Here is a 26,469-nt window from a genome sequence, read left to right on the forward strand (position 1 = left end):
ACATGATATAAATCCAAATTTACCTTCTGTCGAAGTAATGGGAACAGGGACATCATTGCCAGTTACTGACAACTTAGGTCAACTTTGTATCAAAACTTTCCAAAGCTGCACAAGGGACCCTTTCCTTAACTGCAGCTTGGATGTTGGTCAACATGCTGAATGCTGGAAGATTCAGGGCAGGTGAAAGACAGTACTTCATCATGCAGTGCATGGTTAAACTACGGAACTTGTTTCCATAGGAGGCAACGATGGTCACCAACTTGAATGGTTTTAAAAGAGGACTGGACAAATTGATGGAGGATGAAGCTATCAGTGTTTACAAGGCATGCTGGCTATGCTCAGCCTTCACAGATGAAGGAAGTGATGCTCTTGAGAACCATTTGCTGGAAGCCACAGGAGGCAAGAGAGCTTGTGTACTTGGATCCTCCCCTTCCGGTTTTCCCTAGGCATCTGATTGGCCACTGTGAGAATAGTTGGGTCATTGGCCTGATCCAGTAGACTCTTATTATGTACACAACTCAGGTTAAAGCTTCGTGACGGGATGGGTGGAGGAATGAAAAGGTTGCTCTGTTGTTGTTGCTGCTGCTGCTGCTGATTTGTTTTTTTATTTATTTATTTTGTTTTATTAAATTTGTATACTGTCATATACCCGTAGGTCTCAGGGCACTTACAACATAAAATCACAATATAAAAACACAAAATACATAATAAAAACAACCACAACAATCACCCTCTCCTCCCCAACGCATTTTAAAAGGCCATTGGACGTCTCATGAAATCAACAGGAATACCCATTCAAATGTGGATCACAGTATATTAAATGGAATTAAAGGTCAGCCACAATCACTTAAACCATGTCTATATTTATTGGTCTGTCAACAATCCCCCTACAAAGTTGTAAAGGAAGCTAATGAGTGTTCTAGGGCTCCCTCTCAATTTGTTCACAGCACTAGCCAGACTTAGCGGCCCTCATCATTGCTTTCTGCAAACTGCTTGTGTACTTTACAGTTACTAGTAACTGACAGAGAAGGTCCATAGAGGTAGACAACCTGCCCTTTTGTGAAGCTTTTCCTCCATTATTGAGGTGAGTCCACTATTAGTTTCTAGAAAAGTTCAGTGAATCCCAGAACTCACTTCAGAAATAAGTGTTCATTAGCAACGGTAGCCAATTGGTGCCCTCCAGATGTTGCTGGACTACAATTTCCATCAGCACTGCTGGCTGAGGCAGATGGGACTTGTAGTCCAATCCTATCCGGAGGGCACTTCATTGGCTAACCCTGTTTTAGATTATAAGGCCCAATCACACTGGGAAGACCTTAGAAATTGGAGCAGGCTTGGACTTTGGTAATCTTTTGCAATATGGCGCCCTGTGCTACCCCAAAATGGATCTTCTCAACTATGGGTCTTCTCAATTTGGGAGGCCCCTCGGCTCAGCACTCTGTGCTGGAGAACCATCTACACTGCCCTAAATCCAGTGCTGATTGGAGGCAGTCTGGGAGTGGAGAAGCCTATCAAGTTTCCCTTTTCTGTTCTGAACATACGGATTCAGCCCGGTGATAGGATTGTGCTGCATCATTAATGTGCTGGCTATTTTACATCTTCATGATTTCTTGGTATATGCATTCTCAATTATTCAGCAGAGGGGCGGAGAAATGCAAAGTCTGAGGTCATTAACATTAGCAAGGCAAAGGGGAACAAGAGGGCAATAACAATCCGTCTCCTCTCTGGCTATTCAAAAGTCTTTCAAAAGCCTCTTTGAAAAAGATGTCGGTGGCATAATCCTCCAGAAGGCATTGATATGTTTCATTATGACAGTCGCTGGCAGCTCATCAGTTCTGCTCAGGATGTGAGCTTCTCCTTCCAGCAAGCGAACTAATTTGTTTCCTTCTATAGCTTTTAGATTCTCCAGCCTCTGGCCTTGTTCTTTTCAGTCTCACTTCTGAAAAAGACAACAAGGCAAACAAAACTTTACATTTTCCGAACTGTCTTTCTGAACTGAGTCGGAGATGGCGACGGGAGGGAGGTTGTGATTGATATCCAAGAATAAGGATGCTGGAGACAATCATTCAGACTCAAAATCTCAAAACACTGAATTATTCTGGAAGACTTCCCCAGATATCACTGGGAGCTCTGCAGAGTAAATGATTCAAAGAACAACATGGATGTGACCCAACCCTTTCCACACCTGGAGAGTAAAATGCAAAGTTCTACCATACTGCAATCATGGTGTGTAGGTTTCAATTTCCCCTGAAGAAAATCATTGGGGATTCTGGTTCCCCCCCCCTCCATATAACTGCTATCAGTAAATCATGTTCTCGTTTGATTGGCTTTTGCCTTTCTTAATTTTTCTTCCAGTTTTATGGGATCCCTGTTGCCCACTTTCCTTTGGCTTACAGCACATGGCTCCCACCTGCTCAGTACAACTAGCATGACTGGAAGGGAGCAATTTCCCTCTTTGTTGCAGATCAGAGGTGCCAACCTCTTTGCACCTCACATTACCATTAAATCACTGCCTTCCAAAAAGTACTGTACGCACACAACTTAGTAGGTTATAACATCCTATTAAAACAGCCCACAATTAGCAAATCCATTCACATAGCTATAATTAGCAAGATCAAAGCTGCAGTTGCCGTTGACAACTTAGTCTTCTATATTACAGTGCCAACATAATTTTACTATGATTTTTTCCTACTTAATTAAATGTGAAAAGTTGCAATCAGCATTTCCTCTTGTGCTGGCATAAGCTTCCCTAATTTGTGTCGTTGTAACTGAACCGGCAGGGAGAAGAAAAGGAAAAGCAGACACCAATTGCTGAGAGTGAGGAGGCCCCAACTTTAAAGGCAGACCATTCTAGTTATTAAGACTAATATGAAGGGAGTAGATTCCATTCTAACATCTGGGGAAGCAAGCATTAGCAGCTAGATGAGGTTAGAGTTGCCTTTTCCAAAATTACCCTCCAGTGTTGGATTTCTAAATTATCTGGTCCTCTTTCCAAAGCGGAACCAAAACATTAAGAATCTTCCATTGTTCGATTTGTTATTTCTGGAATTTTGATCAATCAAATGTTATGTTATGTTATAATTATTTATTATTGCATTTATATGCCACCTTTTTCTTCCAAGGATCTCAAGATGGTCACATGGTTCCCCTCTTCCCATTTCATCCTCACAACAACCCTGTGAGGTAGGTTAGGCTGAGAGTAAGTGAATGGCTATTGGGACGTGGGTGGCGCTGTGGTCTAAACCACAGAGCCTAGGGCTTGCCGATCAGAAGGTCGGCGTTTCGAATCCTTGCGACGGGGTGAGCTCCCGTTGCTTGGTCCCTGCTCCTGTCAACCTAGCAGTTCGAAAGCACGTCAAGCGCAAGTAGATAAATAGGTAATGTCCAGCAGGAAGGTAAACGGCGTTTCCGTGTGTTGCTCTGGTTCACCAGAAGCGGCTTAGTCATGCTGACCACATGACCCAGAAGCTGTACGCCGGCTCCCTCGGCCAATAAAGCAAGATGAGCACCGCAACCCCAGAGTCATCCATGACTGGACCTAATGGTCAGGGGTCTCTTTACCCTTTACCTCTAAGTGAATGGCTAGGTTTGCCATATTTCAGACAGTGAAAATCCCGTCAGAAAAGCTGTTGAGGTCTTTGTTTGTTTGTTTGTTTGGGGGCCAAAGATTGGAAAAAATGACACTGCCAACATGGGCTGCTATATGTCCAGATTTTCCCAGACATTTTCCTGACTTCCACGTGGACACTGCTGCCGACTGTAGCATTTTGGATATGTCTGGGAAATTCCAGATGTATGGAAACTCTATGACTTGCCCAAGATCACCCAGTGAGCTTCATGGCTGAGTGGGGATTTGAACCCTTCTCCCTCAGATCATAGCCAACACTCTAACCATTAAGACAATCTGGCTATTGGTCACAGACCCATTAGAAAACAAAATAAAGCATCAAAATCTTAGCTTTTCTAACATAAAAATAAGAAGAAAAATTAGTAAAAATATGTACAAATGTCTCTGTGGATGCACAGTTACTATGTTTATATGTGCATAAAACACAGCAAAGAAAGCAATACAGAAACATGCACATATACTGGTGTGTGTGTAAAACATCATGATGCAGTCACAGGCAATTTAACCCAAAAAATTCTGCACAGTTTTTCATCCATGCATAAAGTAGAGGAGGAGAAAGAGACAAATGAACTGAAGGAACTGCAAGCTGCAGCCATCTTCAAATGTTGCAATTCTGGAACCAATTTTAGAAATCCCCAGACTTAATTCTCATTGCATAAGTGAAATGCAAGGCAGAATGAAGGTACAGGACAACCACAGACATGGAACGAAACGGAAAACATTTCTGTAAAATGCTTTTCACTGGGTTTTATTTGAAGACAGTCTGGAGATTGCAACCAGGGCAGAATGCTTCCTCCAGAGAACTGAGTGGTCATTTGCTGAGTGGTCTAAGAATGGGCTGAGCAGCTAATTCCATTCTGTTCTGGCTTCACTTGTGATGAAAGAGCAAGTAATTAGCCAAGCAGCCAAAGTCAACTCATTGATGCATCACAATCAAAACCTACCCAGGAGTAAGAAGTCCCTAGGAACGGGAAAAGTGGGGAGGGATCCAACCTAAGACCAATCAGGCTGATTTATCTTTTTGATGCTCTTCAGCCTCTGTAAAGACCAAGAGGAGTCCAGTTTGATCCTTCTCTCAGTGATGGGTAGATAGACAAGAGGTATGATCGCTGAGGTCCCAGCGCTGGTTGCACGCCTTATGACCTACCAGGTCAAATTGCTTCTGGGGCAATGCAGGCCTGAATCTTCAGAATGAAGTGCCCAGTCAACATAGACTCATTTCTGTTCCTCCGTAACCTACCTTGCAGGCTTAATTGCAGCAGGCAGGGAAACTTTCTTCATCTGAGCAGGAATTATTTCAATGATGGATGCAAAACAAGTAATTCACAGACACATTATAGGATTTCTCTTCTAGCCCAATATGCTTGGTCTTCCATCACCTTGAGCCTCATTTTTCCATTTTCATCCATCACTCAACGCCACTTTCTGAGTACAGCTGATGGCTCTATTCCAGTCTTTCTGAAACCTTGTCTGCATGAGAACCTGTCTCTCCCTGTGAAAGCTAGTTGGGTTTGTTTTCTGGCTCCAGCAATAAGGAAACCTAGATTCCTGTTCTCTTTGGTCCTGGCTGTGTCCAGCCTTCTGTTGTGTATTCTGCCTTGCCCTGTCTGATCCCTGGATAGTTTAGTTTAGTTTATATTAGGAGGGGGTTGTGAAATAAGATATCCCCAGTGATGACCCCTTACTTTTAACCATATTGACCAGTTTTGCCTAGAGAGCAAGGTGAATCCTGCTCATGTATAAGATGCCATTTTAGTTCCTGTGGTCTGCTCAGTTTATATCAGGGAGCAGATGATTCCATTGATTGGGATTGTATATCCAGTTACAAGTAAAGTAAATTAGTGGGAAGAGTGTTTTACTTAGCCTAGGAACACCTGGATTCAGGTCTCTGTGTGGTCATGAAGTCCACTGTGTAAACTTGGGTCAGTCACCACCTCTCTGGCCTGTTGTAAGAATAAAATCTGGCTTCAACCTCCTGGAGGAAGGCAGTAAAGATAAAGGTAAAGGGACCCCTGAACATTAAGTCCAGTCGTGGCCAACTCTGGGATTGCGGCGCTCATCTCACTTTATACCTTCTGATCGACAAGTCCTAGGCTCTGTGGTTTAACCCACAGCACCACCCGCATCCCTTGGAAGAAGGCAGTAAATTGATGCAATTAATTAAAAATATAAACAGAAATCCCAAAATCATGTAATCTAAGTAGATGATGGGCATGCTCAATCATCTGTATTCATTACTTAATATAGCACTTATCATCACACACATTCTCTCAGTAATCACATTCATTCCCTCAAAATTCCTCATAACAGCCATGTAAAGGAGGCCAGTATCAGTTCCAAACTATAATTGAATAAATGATGTTGAGAAAATTGTTTACTTCATTCAATGAGTTCATAGTTAGGCCAAGATACAGCCAGCAGCACCTTGTGGAAAACTCTCTCCAGGGAGACTCAACTGGCATATCCTTTGTTACATATCCTTACACACCAGGCAAAAACATACCTCTTCTCCCAGGCCTTTGGCTAATTAAACAACCTATGGCCTTTTAAATGGCAGGTGTGCGTGTGTGTTATTTCTGTTTATTACTATGGGATGTAGTTTATTGGGATGAGGATGCAATGGGCTGAGGAGGAGGTGAAGTCGGGGAGCCCTGGGTTGGTGGTAGCAACATCTTAGAGGTACGCTGCAGCTGTGGGGCCACTGCCACCAACTGGTAGCTCCCCTGACCTTGCCGCTGCCTTGCCCTGTTTCATCCCTGCCCTGCTAAGTGGCAGTGCTCATGCTGAAAGGGCACTGCTTCCAGCATGACCCTTTCCACATGCCATTGATATTCCTGGTTCATTCTAGCTCCCTGCATCACTTTCTTTGGTTTTAGCAGGCCTGCTCCACTGCTTATTTTGCCTTATGCTTTATCCAGGTATGACAATGTTATGTAGTTATATGACGGAGTCAGCAAAAACTGCAAAAAATATATAGTAGGGGCAGTTACAATAAGATCTATTACAGTGGTACCTCCCTCAGGTTACAAACACTTCAGGTTACAGACTCCGCTAACCCAGAAGTAGTACCTCGGGTTAAGAAATTTGCCCCAGGATGAGAACAGAAATTGTGCACCAGTGGTGTGGCGGCAGCGGGAGGCCCCATTAGCTAAAGTGGTACCTCAGGTTAAGAACGGTTTCAGGTTAAGAATGGACCTCCAGAACGAATTAAGTTCATAACCAGAGGTACCACTGTATTTGATTATTGATGTAAACCTCCAGAATGTATTTTGTGTAGTTAAGTTTTTACTTTTCTCTTCAGTACATTGTATTTTATTTTATTGCTATGGCTAGTGGCTGATGCAAATAAAGATTCTACTGATTCTGATTCTGTATGATGGAGATTGGTCTGGGGAACAAGGGCTATCAGACCACATGCTGGACTATGTTGACTCTGATGTTGTGCACGTGAACTTTGCCACTGAAATGGCAGGCCTATGTCAAGTTCCTCTTCCTCTATCCCATAACATTTAGGTATAGATACTTACAAGAGCGTCACAGGGTGCATTTTTCTGCCCTGCTCCCATTGGCTACCATGGATGGGTTGCAGAAACATTCACTGTGCAGGGCAACTTGAGATTGGTAAGAAAGGAGAAATTAATACAAAGCTGTCATGTTTGGAGCCAAACTCATCTTGACCTTAACATCTGGTCATACCCTTAGTGAAACCAGTAAGTCATTTTGGACAAAGCAAAAAAAAAATAAAAAAATTATGCTTTGATACAACTCAGTAAACAACTTGTTTTGCCTTTTTCCATCTATTCTCTTAAAATAAAGCTTTTCCTAGCAATCTTTTTAATTAGTTTCTGGACAACCAAATGCATGCTTGGCTTGAAAGAAAGTTTGCATTATCTCCTTTTCAGGTTATGAACTCTTTATCCAATATGGTGTTGTTGCCGTTGATTAATTAATTCTCTAGAACTGTATGCGGATTTGCACTCGTTATTTTTACCGATTCGAAACCAAAATAGGTTATAAGGGTCAAAAGCTCCTTTTATTTCTGAATATGTCTCTTTAAAACAAACAGCCCATGAGATAAGGCTGAACACAACAGCTTTTGATGTATTACATCTCAGTGGTATCTGACAACCCTTACTCCCTGGTGATGCAATTCTTTTCTAATAATTTAGTCTCAGTCTATTAAAAGACAATTACAGATAATGCATCCAGGCAAGTGGTGAAGGATGTCCAGAACACCACTTGTTGAAAGGTTATCAAAACACCATTCTCAAAAAAAGGAGCCTGTTATTGATTTTTTAATCATTTCAGACACAGGCTGTTATATGGATTTTTTTTTTAAAGGACTGAACATAACTAGAAAGAGATGGAAATGGATTTCCCCTTTGCTACTTCATATGTCATAATAGAATTTTTAAAATTCATTTACAGTTAGGTAAAGAGGGCAGTCAACCATTCAGAGGTGAGGCTTGCTTATCTTAGCTAAAGACTTAATATGCTATTGATCTTTCCCCCCCGATTTTGAATTTATTATTATATTTGACAGCACTGTATTTGATAGCACCTGGTGACATTTTATGCTTCTCTTGATTCACTGTTGGATTAGCATTGTTTACAGATTAATGCAAAAGATGCGGGGGTGCTAATTATTATTTATGGAGTTAAGCACTGTTGGGATTCCAGTTTTGAATCTATTACAAGGCAACAGCAAGAAATTGGGTTGCTACTACTGAAGGGTAAAGTTCTACACATTCTGAGTGTCAGGATGAGGGCAGGCATAGAGGCAGCCCAACTAATGGTGTCTTCATGGAACCACTAATCCTTGTTGCCAAAATGGGTGGGGCTTTCATGGAAAGCAAGAGCCTTTCCAAAAATGTGTGGAAGAGTTGGACTTACCTTCCTTTGCATTAGAGATGGAGAACCTGGGGGCACCAAGATTTTGTTGGACTCCAACCTCCATCAACCCCAGCCATCATGACCTATAGTCAGGGTGATGGGAGTTATAGTGGAACAACATCTGGAGTCCAATAACATCTGTTGCTTTACAGGTAAGGCAGCTGAGAGTTTTTTGTGTGGGGGGGAAGATCTATTCTACCCTTTTCAAAAGCCTCATCAGCTACCAAGACTCTCTACTACAGCTTCCCAAGTTCCTCTTCCTATGCCATATCTACACAAAAACAATGTTATTGCCCCCCACTTGCTCCATGGAAATGTCTTTCTTTTTTTAATCAAATATTTTATTAAAATAATTCAACATTAATACATACATATTACGAATATACAAACATACATTTCATACAATCCTTAAAATTATTCATACATACCCACACTCAATCCCACAGATACTTCCTTTTCCCACCACCATCCCTCACCTCTCACTCCACCCTTGTGTTAGACTTCCAATCTACTCAGTTGCAATTTCTTTCCACTTCTATTGCTTTCTCTCACACACTTTTAAACCAATTTTCTACTTATTTTTCTGTTACACATTGTTATCCACCTTATTTAGTATTTCAGTATTTATAACGGAACTTGTTTATTCTTATAGGAGTTCTGATTTTTCAATATGATTTTGCGAGTATCCTTTAAACACCTTGTAGTCCTTGTCTATCTTCTCTTTTGAGATCCTTCCAATTTCTCCCATTGTTTTGGATATATTGTAATACTCCAATAATTTGGCAAGCCACTCTGTTTTTGTCGGTATAAGACCACTTTTCCAATTTTTCGCAATCAATAGCTGCTCCATGGAAATGTCTAAGCCCTACACAAATCCAGATCCTCCTGGCCATTGTTGGTAGGGGATGCTGGAGGTTCAGTAGGCAGAAGGTGCCCCTATTCTTTTGTGCCCAGAGAGAGAGCTGATCAATATTAGATTTCACTTCTATGAAGGAGGGCTGAAGCAAATAAAATTCAACCTGATGTCATGCATGGAAGGGAATGTGGGTATGCAGTTCACCCATGCCTACTCAGTGTGAATAAAATATTGGGAGGGGCCCAAGTAAGTCCTGCCCTGCATAACTGACCACATGACTCAGTGGACGAACACCATTTGAATTGCAATGCCCATCAACTTGGGGGAGGGGGCAAAGACCCCTTGGCCCCTTGGAGTTGGTGACTATGTTGGTGTGCCAGCTATGGATGCCACCTACTTTAGGTGAAATTAGTGTGTTTGATTTACTCAGTTATAATAGTAAATCACCTTTGCCCACTGTCAGGCAGCAGAGAAACCAACCTCCATGGCAGGCTGCCAAGAATGGAAAAGAAGAAGAAGAAGAAGAAGAAGAGTTTGGATTTGATATCCCGCTTTATCACTACCCAAAGGAGTCTCAAAGCAGCTAACATTCTCCTTTCCCTTCCTCCCCCACAACAAACACTCTGTGAGGTGAGTGAGGCTGAGAGACTTCAAGAAGTGTAACTAGCCCAAGGTCACCCAGCAGCTGCGTGTGGAGGAGCGGAGACGCAAACCCGGTTCACCAGGTTACAAGTCCACCGCTCTTAACCACTACACCACGCTGGCCATCTGTGTTTATTCACTATTCACAGAGAGAGGCTTGGGAATGCAGCCTCTTGGAATAATGGCGTTGCCCCAAGTGACTCTCCACTCCTCCATCTCTCCCACTTACTAATGAGTCATCGCTACGGGTGCTGAAAAGAGCCCTTCTGTCTTTGAGCTCTCCTACTTTCAAGGCCCGTGGGGTTCTGGGAGAGGGAGGTCCGGAATACTTTCGAAAGACACTGAGTCTGCCAGCTGTCGCTCCCCTGGTGGTGCTTCTTCTTCTTCCTCCTCCTCTCCCATTATTTCCCAGCTTTCCCCCCCCTCTCTCTTTTTTTAAATAGTTTTTATTAAGAATTTCAACATAACAAATTATCAAAAACAAATCATCTTCACACACCCAATTTTTTCCCTTCACCCCTCCCCCCAAGACTTCCCTCAGCTCTTCTCTCTGATTTTTCAACACATGTTATTCTCTGCATATTATAAAATTGTAAAGATCCTTAAATTATCTATCTATTATGTTAACAATAATAACTTTGTGTATGTTTATTCAAAACCTGCCAAGGAGTCCAGTTCATTTTGTTGGTTTTTTAAGTAATTTGTAAAAAGTTCCCATTCTTCTTTAATGCCAAAGTTGTCCTTGTCTCGCAGTTTGTATGTCAATTTTGCCAGTTCCGCCCAGCTTTCCTCAGCTCATCATCTGCCTCTGAGCTGTGATCTCCCTCAAACCCCTGTTGCAATTCTGAACTGCCTTCTTCTTCTCTGCAAGGACCATTCCTCCTCTGCCCAGTCCCTGATACCCACTGAACTGTATATCTGTACGTAGTAGGTGGTCATGCCATACCTTGCTTACACAGGTGGGGGTGGCTGGAATGGCATACTGGGCGGGCAGCTATGAACTGCAAGGACGCACTCCTCTCCAGACACTGGAGAAGATAGATTGTCTGATCTGCCCCCAAGTTTCTGCGAAAGATGGTTCAAGAATCAAGGCACTCCTAAGCAGATCTGGGTCTTTCTGAGAATCCAGCACACACTGCTTGATGAAGACTAGCTGTGGTTTTTCTGGATGTCCTTTAATACAAATGACATGCATAGATTGCATCCTTCATATTAACTGCTTGCAATGTTTTGGTTAATAATTCAACCACAGACTGAGCCTATCTGTTTTCTGCTGTTTTGCAATTCAAGCAGTTAATATGTTTTTTCCATGAATCTTTGATATTTCTTCTTCAAGAGAGCCTAGCAGAATCCCACAGCATTTCCCTATGATTATTTACAAAAATAATAATAATTAAAAAACCAAGCCATGCTGTATTGGGGGTGGGTGGGTGAAGGAGTAGCACCAACTAATTTAGAAAGTAACTAAGTAGATTTATTAACTTTTCAAGGACCATTGTGCATCCTTAGACAGAAAATGTAATAAAATACAAAACTGTGAAGGGGTAATTTAATAGGGAAATAACCTGTCTTTTTAGAAAAGCAGAAAATGAAATGAGAATTTCCATATACGAGACATCAAAATATTACACGATGATGGATAAAGATGACATTTACAAGGCTTGGTAATGTAGAATAGTGAAGTTTACAGGAAATTAATTTAATATTGTGGATGTATCTTTTTCAGAGAAACCAAATCAAATGTCTTTGCCTGACAAGGTCAAAATTTACCACAGCGTTCATGGAATGGTTGCAAGCTGATGGGGTTTCATCCCTTTTTTCAATCTGTCTCAAAAATCATTTCAGGTATGAAAAAATATATGTAATTCTGTGGTGAGTCAGCCTCCCACAATATTAAAAAAAGCAGCAACACTGAAAAAAGTTAGAAAATCGGAAAGAGGGAAGAGTTTTGGCCTCTCAAACATTAGTGGCATGACCCATTCCTTCCCATGGACAGTTCTTGCTCTCGTTGGTTTATGACCCACTAGACAAATGCATCTTGCCAGACACCTACCATCTGAATGTGGCTCTCCAGTCCATTCTATCAGGCCCTCAGAAGTCTCCTCAGGCCACACCCCTCACTGGATCTGCATTGCACCCAGTGAAGAAGAGCCAGTGTGGTGTAGTGGTTAAGAGCAGTAGACTCGTAATCTGGTGAACCAGGTTCGATTCCCTGCTTCTCCACATACAGCTGCTGGGTGACCTTGGGCTAGTCACACTTCTTGAAGTCTCTCAGCCCCACTCACCTCACAGAGTGTTTGTTGTGGGGGAGGAAGAGAAAGGAGAATGTTAGCCACTTTGAGATTCCTTCGGGTAGTGATAAAGTGGGATATCAAATCCAAGCTCCTCTTCTTCTTCTTCTTCTTCTTCTTCTTCTTCTTCTTCTTCTTCTTCTTCTTCTTCTTCTCAGTGTTTTGACCTGACTGGACATGTGTCTTCAACTGTGATGATGCCTCTTGCTTCTCTGGATAAATGACAGAGGTGGGGGTGCCTGTGTAGAAGCAAGCTTACTATAAAAGGGGTTGGGGAACCCTCCAGAGCAGATTTTGGGGGGTGAGGGGGTGAGGAGAGGAAATGGAAGTCCCATTGCACGAGTGAAACTGCCCCTGTACAGCACTGGATATGACCCAAAGCTTTGAAATTTCTGTTCCAAGCATTCTCCATATATTTGGAAAGATTTAAATATTTGCAGTTTTTGTGAGGTATTTTAGATTGTAGTATTCACTTAGGTTTGGATAGGTTCTGAACATCTTTCAATATAGGTATAGTCATACTCGTTTTATTGCATGCTATGAAAACTGGACATTTTGTTGCTGGAATGCCCTGGGCAGATTGATTAGTATGTGAGGAACAGCAGTCATATCGCTGAAGTTATGGCTCTGTGTGCATTGCATGATGAGTGGGGAGGGTGGGGGTGTATATATGTGATTAATCTTGATTTTAGGGTGTGAAATTACACACAGTAGATGGCTTCACAGGCTTAAATGCAATGCAATCATTTTTAAAACTCTGTTTTCTCCTCACCTAAGACAAAGTGAATAACTCCAAAGAGAGGGGGAAGTGTTTCATTGACTTCCTTAAAACACCAACATTATTGGTATGACTAAAATTTTAAGACAATGAGATCCTAGTAGCTATCTACTTTCCTAAGCATCCATCGTGGATGGAGAGATGCTTTCAATCTACAACAGTGAATATCTAGGGGTGGTTTAGCAACAACCACCAAATTCTGCAATATCTGTCATGACTGCTTGTGCTGCTGCACTTCAGCACACTTTAACTCAACATCTGTGAAACGGGCACAGGTTCTTGCATTCCCCACCTGACGCATCAGTTGTCATCCAATGCTCAATGGGATTCTGCTCATGTTAAGTCAGTGGACAGACTGACCGGGCTGCTTTGGAAGCCCATGCCCCAAACACACTTCAGTATTAGCCCCTTGTTCTCCATGAAATTCTTGTTGGTCTTTGAGAACTGCAGCGCCAGCAGTTTTATAGGCAGAAACAGGCTATTGTTAACACCCTACTGGTGATGAACTTATTGTTAACTGCTCTAGATACTACACTGCCCAACCAGATAATTTTTTTGGTTTGGTATCTTATCATTTCTCTGAATCCTTTAACCGGTCCCCTTGGGAGGAAGGGCAGGATAGAAATTTAATGAATGAATACAGGTATGCATGATGTAGATGCTGTTTCCATCCAGTACATTTTCAAGCACAATGGTTGGTGCTGATCTTTAAAGCCCTAAATGGCCTTGGCCCAGTATACCTGAAGGAGAGTCTCCATCCCCATCGTTCAGCCTGGACACTGAGGTCCAGCTACAAGGGCCTTCTGGCGGTTCCCTCACTGCGAGAAGTGAGGTTACGGGGAACGAGGCAGAGGGCCTTCTCGGTAGTGGCACCTGCCTTGTGGAATGCCCTCCCATCAGATGTTAAGGAAATAAACAATTATCTGACTTTTAGAAGACATCTGAAGGCAGCCCTTTTTATGGAAGTTTTTCATGTTTAATGTTTTGTTGCATTTTTAATATTCTGTTGGGAGCCACCCAGAATGGCTAGGGAAACCCAGCCAGATGGGCGGGGTATAAATAAATTTATTATTATTATTACTATAATTATTATTATTATTATTACCTCAAACTCTGCCGTTTCACTTTTTATCTGGATGGCGTGAATGCATTTCCAATGAACTCTCTCCTATGGGTGGTGCTGGCAACTACACTTCTCAGCAGTAATGTCAAATGTTTTGCCCATGGGATAGCTCAGTTGGTAGAGCATGAGACTCGTAATCTTAGGGTTGTGGGTTCAAACCCCACATTGGGCAAAAGATTCCTGCATTGCAGGATTTTGGACTGGATTAGCCTTGTGGTCCCTTCCAATTCTATAATTCCATGATTCCATGAAATAATCGATGATAATCCAGGAAAGAACTCTCAGAAAAAAAGTTTTCCAAGGAAGCACATAAATGCCAAACTGATTCCAAATTGAGACAAGGCAAGTTTGCTCATGACTATCGGGAACCATTGTAAGCTCTTCCAAGGAGTAAGTATGACATATACATATAATTGCAAAAAAGGAAAGAAATACAAAAATTCCTAATCTATTCAGCATTGATGTTTTATCCAGGTGGTTAACCAAACCTTTATAACACTTCTCTGTGAAATAATAGTCTTTTTTTTATTGAGCTAGGTATTTGCAGCACCTAACTTAGATGTGTATATTAAACCCATTTAAAATCAGTTTATTTCCAACCAATTGACTCTGAACATCAGTGTATAATGAGCTGATTCTCCTTATTGTAGGTGTATGAACACAAGTGTACACACTCCAGCAAATTGTTAACCCGGTCTTTGATCTTGCATATCTTCAGAGCTAGAATCTTTCAATAAATGTAAAGATAATTTCTTTTTCTTAGCTGTTCGCAACAATTCAAATGGGGCATGATTGTGAAATTTAGAAGCTGATTCCTAAATCTATGCACCTATAAAACCCAGACTTCAACCTGTACTGCCATATGGGTTAAATTTTATTTTAAAAAACAGCAGGGGGGGGGAATTAAGAGTTCCCCAACACTCAGAAAAGAATCTGGAGAGAGTGGGATGGATTTGTAGGAACAGTGAATGTATACATACATACGTTTCCGAGCACAATTCAAAGTGTTGGTGCCGACCTTTAAAGCCCTAAACGGCCTCGGCCCAGTATACCTGGAGGAGCGTCTCCACCCCCATCGTTCTGCCCAGACACTGAGGTCAAGGGCTGAGGGCCTTCTGGCAGTTCCCTCACTGTGAGAAGTGAGGTTACAGGGAACCAGGCAGAGGGCCTTCTTGGTAGCGGCACCCACCCTGTGGAATGATCTCCCATCAGATGTCAAGGAAATAAACAACAATCTGACTTTTAGAAGACATCTGAAGGCAATGTTTAGGGAAGTTTTTAATGCTTGATAGTGTTTTTAATATTGTTGGGAGCCGCCCTGAGTGACTGGGGAAAACCAGCAAGATGGGCAGGGTATAAACAATAAGTTGTTGTTGTTGTTGTTGTTATACATAATGTTATTTGTATGCCACCTTTCCACAGATCAAACCATGCTTAAGGCATCTTACAATGGGGGGGCACTTAACTGCAGCATAACAAAAATAGTTAAAAACAACATATCAAACATCAGAATATGCACAAGCATACTGAACAATTTCCACATAAATCACAAAATGTAAAATAAAGATTCACACACAAAAAGCCCAGTGACAAAACTGCTTACCAACAAACACCCCCAAACAGCAGCCCAAGAGACTGCATGCAGTTGAAGAATATTCTATTTGATAGGAGTTGTTTTTCACGTGTTGGGAGGGGCAAACAGAGAACAGTATCAAAACATAACAGGGAGCATAGCACCCATTCTGTTTTTCATCTCTGTTTGTCAGCTGCAAATTAATCTCACACACATACACCACGCACGCAGAAGATCATTTGAGCCCCTTCTATGCAGCCTTCACCTATGCAGTTCCCAGATTGCCTTGGGATGTTGCAGCAGCACCAACTACAAGGATGGTTGCAGCTGCTTTGATCATTCTTGGCCAGCACAATGCTTCAGGAATGCTTGCTTGCAAATAAACTCCACGGCCTATGATGGAATTGACCTGCTAGTGAGCAAGTTTATGGCTGCAGCCGTAAACATACAAAAGCTACTTCTGTGTGCCTCACATCATCTGTATGCTTGTTATTGTCCAGATCACAGCCAGGCTCGTCTCTAGCCAGTGGTGCAGCTGGCGTGCTGAATCAGGGTGCTCCCCACTGCCGAAGGCGCTGTGGGGAGTCCGGAGTTGAGCGGAGTCTAACTCGCAGTGTTTCTCAACCTGTGGGTCCCCAGATGTTGTTGGACTACAACTTCCATCATTCCTAGCCAGAATGACCAGGCAGCCTCTGCCGCCTGCCGCCCCGCCACCTCGGGAGTCGGACTCCTGCTGCTCAACAGCTGAGCGGGAGGCATTGAGGCGTGGCCGGCCTGCACGCGCCTCAACATGCCTAGAGGCTGCGCGCTTCCCACTAGGCACACAACCCGGCCCTGCCTCCGCTGCCTTGGGCTCCTGCCCAGAGTCTGAGGCTGAGCAAGGGAGGCGTTGAGGTGGCCGGCCTACATGTGCCTCAACCTGCCTAAATCCCTCAGGCATGCAGTTGTTGGGAATTTTATATCTCACCAGCTGCGAGAAGCAGCACAATGGTTGTTGACATCATGTGATGTCTGGTAGCGTGAGGCAGGAAGTCTCTGCTTGTTCTCAGTAACTGGAGAGAGTTACTTTTGCTTCTGAGTGAAGTGAATGTCGAGTTGGATTTCTGTGCTAGCTGCTCAGGAGAGCAGACATGTCAGATGAGAGCTCCGTGTACAGTCCATAAATAAAGTAGTGTGTAGACTACTGACTGTCTCTTTCTTCTGTGATGGGATACCAGAAGACGAGTGTGCTCCTCTCAGGATGGAGGGGTTGCTGGACTGAGGGCAATTTCCGGTCAGAGAGTGACCACCGGAGGGGCCTCGGTGTCTTGGGAAGTTGGCACCCTTTCCGGCGGGCGTTTTTTCAACAGCGGTCACATAATCAAGCTCTCCTGGGCAGCCCCGTTGCCACTGTGGAGCTCTCCTTCGACTCACCGGGTCACGCCCCAGTGAATGGGGCTTGGGCCACAGAACACATACCAAACTTTCTGTGGGATGGCCGCCCCTGGAACCCTTTCCAGTGACTGCCACAGAGAAGCCCGTTTATTTATTTCTTGGAGTATTTTAATCATTGTATCACAGAACTGGACGGTTGGAAGGGACCTCCGAGGGTCCTCTAGACCAGTGTTTCCCAACCTTGGGCCTCCAGCTGTTTTTGGACTACAATTCCCATCATCCCTTGCCACTGGTCTTGCTAGTCAGGGATGATGGGAGTTGTAGTTCAAAAACAGCTGGAGGCCCAAGGTTGGGAAACACTGCTCTAGACCAACCACCTCCAGTGCAGGAATCACAGCACAAGCATCTCTCACAAAACAAGTTTGCTCCATCTTTCCTGTGAACAGCATTTCAAATACAACAGAATAACAGGACCATGCACAGAGTTGGAAGGGAACCACCAGGGTCATCTAGTCCAACCCCTTGCAATGCAGGAATCTTTTGCCCAACATGGGGCTTGAAACCACAACCCTGAGATTAAGAGAGTCGTGTTTTACTGACTGAGGCATATCTAAGTTCAGCATTTCTTTTCTCATTTTGGTGCCAGGTTAAGCTATGCCATTTTGCCTGGACAATTTAAGACCAGGAGTGACTTGTCAGATTTTGCCTGGCCCACATGCATCTGACACTATATAAGTGTGTGTATATATATATACAGGTGCATTGTTAATAAATGCTGGTACCTTTCCCGGGAAAATCAGAGGCTCACTATGTCAGGTTCCTATTGGAAGACCGGACAAATGCTAGAACATTAGCAGTGGCAAAGTTTTTATCGTGGTTGCAAGAACAAATGATCCCTATATTCTGAACAAAATGCTTGTTTAACCTGGAGGTAGGCTGTATGAATTGTGTATTGCTTTGTAATGATTTGTTGGGTCTCTGGACCGTAATAAATATTTATGATGATGATAGGTGCATTGTTAATAAATGAGCAACTAAAAAAACTTTGTTTATGTTTCCTGTTTTCTTTTCCCAAGCAGAGATAAGGTGTAAGCGGGTGTCAGCTCCCTAAAAACAGTCAACAATTTTAGGGAACCTTTTCTAAAAAAGATCAAAACAAAAAAATTCCTTCCAGTAGCACCTTAAAGACCAACTAAGTTAGTTCTTGGTATGAGCTTTCGTGTGCATGCACACGAAAGCTCATACCAAGAACTAACTTAGTTGGTCTTTAAGGTGCTACTGGAAGGAATTTTCTTGTTTTGACTATGGTATGGACTACCTATCTGTAACTAAAAAAGATCAACAACTGGGGGGGCGCGTGATGGAGGAATCTTTGCACCACAGCGCCGGCTATGCTTAAGACTGCCCTGATCACAGCCGTCATCACGGTGTTTCCTAGGTGACAAAGACAACAACAATGGTACTTTTTAAAGAAGTAGTAGATCTGATCAGATAATGTGCAATCATTACTGAACAGGATGAATAGTTTCTAATCCCTAGACAACTGGCACTATCTATTCCCTGTGCAAAGAGGAAGGCAAACCCACTTCTGATACTCCAACACCTGCCTGTGTCCAGGCTGACACCATTTAAAAAGCAGCTGCAAAGCAGCATTGTCAGTTTTGCTAGACTTCTCTGGAATGGCTTTTTAAGGTGGGGGTAAAGTGTGTGTTTTTCTAAGGGTGACAGTAGGGAACAGGCAAGTGCCATTGGGGCAAGGAAGGGCTGCAGAGATGAGATTACAGCCAGACACTGTGTCCTGCTCACCAGGTGAGATGATAGTGCTACAGTCAATTCACACCTGCAAGGACTGCACTGCAATATTACCATTGCAAACTATTGTGATATTGAAGAAGGGAAAGGAACAGGAAAACAACAAGAAAAGCACAAAAATGCAAGAGCTTGGGGTGAACATCCTGAGGATTTTCCGGAAGAAATGAATGAGTGGATTATGTCAGTATCGGAAGAAATAGCTAGTGGGGAAGAGGGATGTTTAAGGTTTTTGTTTGGTTCTCTTTTTTAAGTTAGCCAGTCTAATTTTCCCTAGTTATCCTTCAGTTTTTCCGCTTCTGATTTTGAGATGCAGTTCTCAGCTCAAAGATATGTACCCAAATACACAACATATGTACAAACAAATGAATTCTATTTTAAAATGCATTCAAACGTTTGAGAGTAAATGCATACCAAAATGCTCAGTTTGTGAACAATACATGCAAAAAAGAATGCACATTTTGTGTGTGTTGGGGGAGTTAAATTGCAGAATGATGTGGAAATGGAACGAGACAGACTTAAAATGAAGGTTTTGAAAACTGACGTAGGCTGGGAATAGACTGATCTCTCTGTGTCTAGGGTGGAATACCTCTATCTGTTTTTCATTCATTCATTATGCCATTTAGTTTTAAAGACAATGCTAATAACTAGGATATATTTACTTATTTATATCACTTGTGTACTGCTTACCAGCCATAACGGTTCTTAAAGTGGTTCACACTAATAATTACAGAACTAACACTGTTGCCAGATTACAAAAATCTAAGCCGATTAGTTGTATTACTTTTGGTGAATTAAGTGATTGGTTAAAATTTGCATATGGGAAAAAACCCAGAATTTCTAAGTGAGAAGCATTATTTGCTTTTATTTGATGCTTGCATGTGTCAAAGGAGGGGGCAATTTAGATTAATTTTGCCCTTCTATGCAAGAGAAAACAAGGCATATCTCTTTTAAGGTTGTGCTTGCTGTCACCAGATTCATGCTAATACTAATGTAATAATAATTTGGGAGGGGGACTTGTTCTTTTGAGCTGTGTGCACACCATACATTTAAAGCAACCCCCAAAGAATTCTGGGAACTGCGGTTAACCCTTCGCAGAGCTATAATCACCTGGAATCCCCGCTGCAGGGAAGGGCTCAGGAACCGTGGTAGCTATTTTACACCACATCAAAACATTGGTCCATCTAAATTAGCATTGTATATACTGAGTGGCATTTCTCTTGAATATCAGTTTTTTTTTCTCACAGGCGTACCTGGAGATGCTGGGGATTGAACCTACAACGTTTTGCAGACAAAGCCAATGCTCTACCATTAAGCTACAGCTTATGGAATTGCACAGGAAATGGAGCTGGGGGCAGGGAGGTGAAGCCCAGATCCTGCTAATCCCTTCTTCCCTGAAAATTTCGATCTCTGGAGCCGTTGCTTTGCAGAGGAAGATAAGAGGCAGCTTGGTTTCAGGATATGAGGTGAAAGTGGAACATGTTGTTCTGGCCTTTAATGAAAAGGGGAAGATGGAGCTTTCATAAAATCCTAGAGAGTCTTAGATGTATTATTGCCCCCAGGCTCCACAAACAACTTCCTTTCACCTAGCTTGGTGGGATCAAAAGACAGCATAACCAAGTAAATACCTAATACCTAATAAAAAAGGCTCTCTTGCTGAAATATTGAAATGGAATGTATCCCCAACCCCAAAAAGCATGCCTCCACAGGTGCCATTTCAGTCTTCCGGAAAACTTGTATATTAAAATATCCTATTGATCAAGTTGATCTGTGGTGTAGATTCCTGTTTTATAAAGGGCAATGAGGGGAAATGGGAGTAATATGTACATCTTAATAAATGAAGCATTAAATTCCAAGTCTCTAAAATGAAGAGGGGGAAGACAGACAAATGCAGCAATTGAACTACTTGTCACTGACACAAAGCAGCCTCTGGTTATTTGTTAAAAATATCTCTTTAAGGTTCCTCGTGAACAAATAGCTTACCCCTGCCCTCAAAAAATACCTATTAAAGTTTATTTACTATTTTTTTTATTAAAAAAACATGACCTCTACCATATCTCAGCAATGGTAGAGCCAAACTGAAATACCCTTGAACTTATGATAAAATAATATCTGGGATATAGCAATGTCTGAGCATCTCACCAGACACATGAGGGCAACTAAAGACATAACAAATAGAGGCACCTTCCAAGAAATGTGGACCCCTTTCTTTAACTATGTTAATGACAAAAATCAAGACCTTCTTATACCAACCGCTCGACCTTCTCAGTGGAGGGGTTACACCAAGTACAGTGGTACCACTGGTTGCGGATGGGATCCGTTCCGGAGGTCCGGCCAGATCCCGAGGTTTTTGCAACGAAAGGGACCGCTTCTGTGCACGCACGATGGTAGAGCACTTCTGCGCATGCACACGTGGCAAAAACCCGGAAATATACTTCCAGGTTTGCCACTTACGTATCCCGAAGTTTACATAACCGGAGGGATATGTAAGTGGAGTTATGACTGTAATATGTTTGAATGTTGAATGTGTAAGCGCAGTGCTTTTTTCTGGGGGGGGGCGCAGGGGTACACATACCCCTAAACATTTTGTGAATCTAATGGGAGAAGAAAATTAAAAAATTAAAATTTTTAGTTTCTTTTCTATATTGGTGAATTGTCAGTTCTGTTGCTACCCCCAATGGCGGTCTCATTTCCTGTCACGGTGTTTCCTGAGTCTCAGGTGGAAGCGGACGTTTAATGTGTGAAGCAGTGTGGAATGTAGATGTGTGGTGTTTTACTGATGAAAGTTTGCATGTTCTTTGGTCCATTTATTGTATTTATTTTCCCCAATTTGAACTATAAAGTGACGGGTTTTTTGAGTCAAAATGAGATTACCCCTAAACATTTTTTTAGAAAAAAAAGCCCTGTGTCTAGAGACAATGGATAAAACATAAACCATTAGATGTACTGCTGGATGTGTAGTTAATGGTTATTGTATTTGTTTAAAAAGCATTTTTAAAAATTGTTTTTAAAAAATGACCATAGTGTTTATATGGCAATGTTGGGGTGACTAAATTCAAAGCCACGGAATAGTTGAACAGGTTTTTGAGCTTTGCTACGGACCACAATGCTGAGGGTGAGTGGGTGTCTAGGATGGCTGTGTAATGCTTGCCACTGCAGTGCATAGCGCATTTTTCTTGGTTGAAAATATTAATTCATTTTGGCACCTGAGAATAAATGAGTGTGTTGCCCATATCCTTCAAACAGGAGTGTCAGGAACTGTGCTCTTCTTGGGAGTGGTTCATACAACATCACAGTACATAACAGCACTAGCGGAATGTGCCCCATCATTTTTCAAAGAATGGGCATTTAGCATTTTTAAAGCTCTACCCGTTTCATTTTTGCACCTTCCATTATTATCATTAAAACAGCAAGCACTTGCATTTGAAAGGGATATCTTTAGAGTGAAATATCTAATAAAGAATGGAAACCAGATGATAATTCCTACCAGTGGGTGGCATTTGCTCAAAGCCTTTCCCTACACATCCAATTTGGTGGTCTGTCATCGGAGAACACGGTCAAGCCTTGTTTTCCCCTCAAGTCAATTTTAATTTAGAAATAGCTAAATTTACCTTGTCTGTTGAAGTCACCTGGGCTAATACAATTGGATCCCATGCTGTTCTGCAAAAGAAAACATCTCATGTGTGTGTCAAGAGAGGAAGCACCTCTAATTATTCACTGTAGGCCTTCTGAAACAGTGGTTCCTCATCTTGCAGGCTGGGTACAACCCATGACACATCTCCTCCTGGCCTGCAACTGCTGCTCGTTACCCCAAACTTTACCCACAGTGCCATATTTAGGCTTCAAAAGACCCTCCTACTGGAGCCAACAGGAGTGCATTGGAAAGCGTAAAGGTGATGCATGGGAGGCACTGGGTAGGGGTAGAGCTGGGGAGTATAGGGTTAACCCATCTATCTGTGACTACCCGATTGAAATGGCCCTTTGTGCCACATTTAGGGTTCAACAGGATGGTTTTCTGAAGCCTAAATATGACAAGGGTATGGTAGCTACAATTTGGATGGCAGTTACTTTGTAAGAAGGTATATGAGTATGTGAGCGAGAGAGAAAATGAATGTGTGTGTAAAGGTTGCATGTGAGTTGATTTGTGCAGATGAAGATGCACATGAGTATTTGTATGCAGTATACACCTGTGAAGTGCTGTCTCCAGCCACTTCTGCTGGAGCATTTGTACCTCACAGGCCTTCCCACCCTCTCCCTCCATATAAGCAGCAGTAACTCACCGCCTGGGAAGCCAGCATAACTGTTATTCCCCACCTGCTGAGATGGGGAACCAACTTCTGGTGAGATATTATTCAGCATCTTTACAGGTGAAATAATGAGCAACCCATTTCTTTTCAGGAGGTCAAAATGGAGTCTGGACTAACCATCCCACTTCCTTTCTTCCTCCCACTTTGAAACTGCTCTATTTCCTTCAAAACCTTCCCACTTCAACCACTGTCTGGCCCTGGGGTTCACCTGCCACAGCCAGTCAGAAAATGTGGGCCGGTGGACCCTGAGATGTACAGTGTGGATTTTTTAGTTGAAGACTGCCAGGCTCTAATTGGATTTTTTGCAACGAAGCCTGCATTGCGTTCGGGATGAAGGAAAGCTTGTTAAAGAGAACACTTGTTGCTATACAGCAGGTAATGATCTTGATATCTAAATTATTTGAAGTGGATACTATCCATTATAAAGAAATCTTTGGTCTTTTGTTGTTTGAATGTGACACAATTACAAAAAAAAGACAGAAGACAGAAGAAATACCAACAAAAGAACAATGGCAAGGGAAACTTATGGAATATGCAGAACTGGCAAAACTAACAGAAAAATTACATGAAAAGGACAACAAAGACTTTAAAAGAGAATGGGAACCATTTACAACATATATGAAAAGGCAACATAAAGAAATGGACTCATTGGCAGGGTTTGAGTAAACAATCACAACTGTATACAAAAAAAGACCATATGTATTGAGAAAATTTTGGGGAAACAATATGCAGGGTGAACAATACGGAAATAAAACAAAACAGGAGTATGAGGGAAGTCCAGGGGAGGAGGGTCGAAATATGAAAAATTGTTAAAGATATATTGTTAGAAGAAGTATACATGGAAAAATACAGTAAATAAAAATTATTTTTAAAAAAATTACCAAAAAAATGATAGTCAAACTTCTATGGAAGATAACTAGGCTGGAACACATTTAGTGAATTGATTTCTTCTTCCTCCTCTTCTTTGGCCAATTGAAATTTCATCTACAACAAAATGTAGCAGTGCAGATTGGTCCTGTTCAGGGTTCCAGCTAGTCAGCCAAGGCCCTTTCCATGATATTCCATTCCATTCCTCCTCATCTTCTCTTTCCACTCTAACCCCTATAGTTAGTTAGCATTTTGAGTCCACTAAGTGCATTTAGTTCTCATTGGGATATTTTCGGGTTCTTTAGGGCGAATTATAAATTAAAATAAATCTGAAATCACAGCAGCAAGATTTTATGGAACATTAGAATATGAAGTGACTCAAGCACTTAATGTTCTTGAACAGAACGCTATCTGTGCTGCACTTCAGAACAAAAGGAAGATCATGAGGGGTTCAGGTGGTCCTGCAATGTGGCTGGTAGGCTTAGTAAATCAATCCTGGTGGTGTACTATTGGTGGACCACATATGATCCATGAGAACATCTCTGGAACAAGTGCAAGGCATTGTATTTCCCGTTCCCTTTCACTCCAAATGATAAAGCATTCCTAAACAGAAAACATCTCCATTTGAAAATACACAGAGTACTTGAAAGTAGTTGCATGTGTGTCGACTGCTATGTGACTATGTACCCAGGAAAGTCACTATTGGCCACCGCTTCCCAGCATATACACACCACATCCCCAGCTGAACTCGATTCACTTTGGGGTTGCATGTGACTAGTGACCACTGAGCATGAAGCTTATCTCTAGCTGATCAGCTCCACCTATTAGATTCAATGGGGACTAGAACAGCATTGTGCTGTGAGTCTACCCAGACACACATGTATACCCGTGACATGTATGTACAGTGGTACCTCGGGTTACATACGCTTCAGGTTACAGACTCTGCTAACCCAGAAATAGTGCTTCAAGTTAAGAACTTTGCTTCAGAATGAGAACAGAAATCATGCTCCGGCGGCGAGGCAGCAGCAGGAGGCCCCATTAGCTAAAGTGGTGCTTCGGGTTAAGAACAGTTTCAGGTTAAGTACAGACCTCCAGAACAAATTAAGTACTTAACCCGAGGTACCACTGTATCTCTTTTTCGGGTTCAGGTTGCATGTGTAAACAAGAGCAGAGAGGGACATAGCAATCTATACCAGGGACTCAGCTACATTAGTAAAAATAAAAAGTTTTAAATGTGTTATAATGCTGTGACACCAGATGGTGCTGTGGTGTTCCATCTTTCGGCAACATGATTTTCCATTACAGTGGTACCTTGGGTTAAGAACTTAATTCGTTCTGGAGGTCCGTTCTTAACCTGAAACTGTTCTTAACCTGAGGTACCACTTTAGCTAATGGGGCCTGCCTGCCACTGCCGCCGCGCCGCTGCCACGCAATTTCTGTTCTCATTCTGAAGCAAAGTTCTTAACCTGAGTTACTATTTCTGGGTTAGCGGAGTCTGTAACCTGAAGTGTCTGTAACCTAAAGCGTCTGTAACCTGAGGTACCACTGTATAGGCACTGGAGAAGCACATGCTCTATTGTTTCTATTTGTCCAGAATCACAGGGGAATTGTCTCTCTGAGTAAGCAATCTTCCTATATTGACCTTCAATGACAGCCGAGGGGAGGGCAAGACATTGTGCCAGGGTAAAGGCCCTCCGATGCTTATGGACTTGAAGTTTAGTTAGATATGCCATGGGGGAGGCAGAGTACCTGATGGATTCATTGGCAATAAAGTTGGGGTCCTGGCTAGATCTAATTGGCGCTCTGTGTCTGCTACACATTGTTTAATGAGTGCTTTGGCCTGATCATATCGCATGCTGAGTAGAAGACCTGGAGAGAAGCCCAGGGACACGACTATCAAAGATGGGAGATGTTGAATAGTGGAAGAGATGGACGAAGGACACAGCTCTGTTGGATTCACAACTCTTGCAGCATTTAGAACTGCTCCTGGAATCAGACTGACAGCAGCCTAGCTGGCTGCTTTATATAATGCTAAGTAACTTGAAACAGTAACAACTCACAACTAGCTAACCAATTAGGAGTGGCAGTTTTCAATCCTTCATTTACATACTGGTGCCCCTGAGTGAGAACTGCAACTTAATCTTAATACATAATAGGAGAAATGAGGGAGGGGTGTGTGAAGGAGCGACAGAAAGGCAGAGAAAAGCAAGTGGACGACACACTTTTGGATCTGCCTTCCACCTTCTACTGGCGTGTGGCCCCTGACAGATTACCCAAATGGAATGTGTCCCTCAGCAGAAAAAAAGGTAGCAGACCCTGACCTATACT

The 26,469-nt window shown here is 42.4% G+C and overlaps 1 long non-coding RNA gene across 9 annotated transcripts in view; it reads right to left on the minus strand.

The window, feature by feature from the left end:
* Nucleotides 1–646: 646 nt before the first annotated feature.
* Nucleotides 647–26,469, minus strand: part of LOC309377417 — a 204,505-nt gene continuing 178,682 nt past the window's right edge. For 7 of the 9 annotated variants that reach the window (XR_014171538.1, XR_014171539.1, XR_014171540.1 and 4 more), the window contains one exon: nucleotides 647–1,939. This is a non-coding gene — a long non-coding RNA (uncharacterized lncRNA). Of the gene's footprint in view, nucleotides 1,940–25,695; nucleotides 26,011–26,469 lie in introns of those variants that run through there. The other 2 variants (XR_014171545.1, XR_014171546.1) reach the window with 1 other exon arrangement.

This window comes from Podarcis melisellensis (genome assembly GCF_964234715.1).
Source record: "Podarcis melisellensis genome assembly, chromosome: 9".
NCBI lineage: Eukaryota > Metazoa > Chordata > Lepidosauria > Squamata > Lacertidae > Podarcis > Podarcis melisellensis.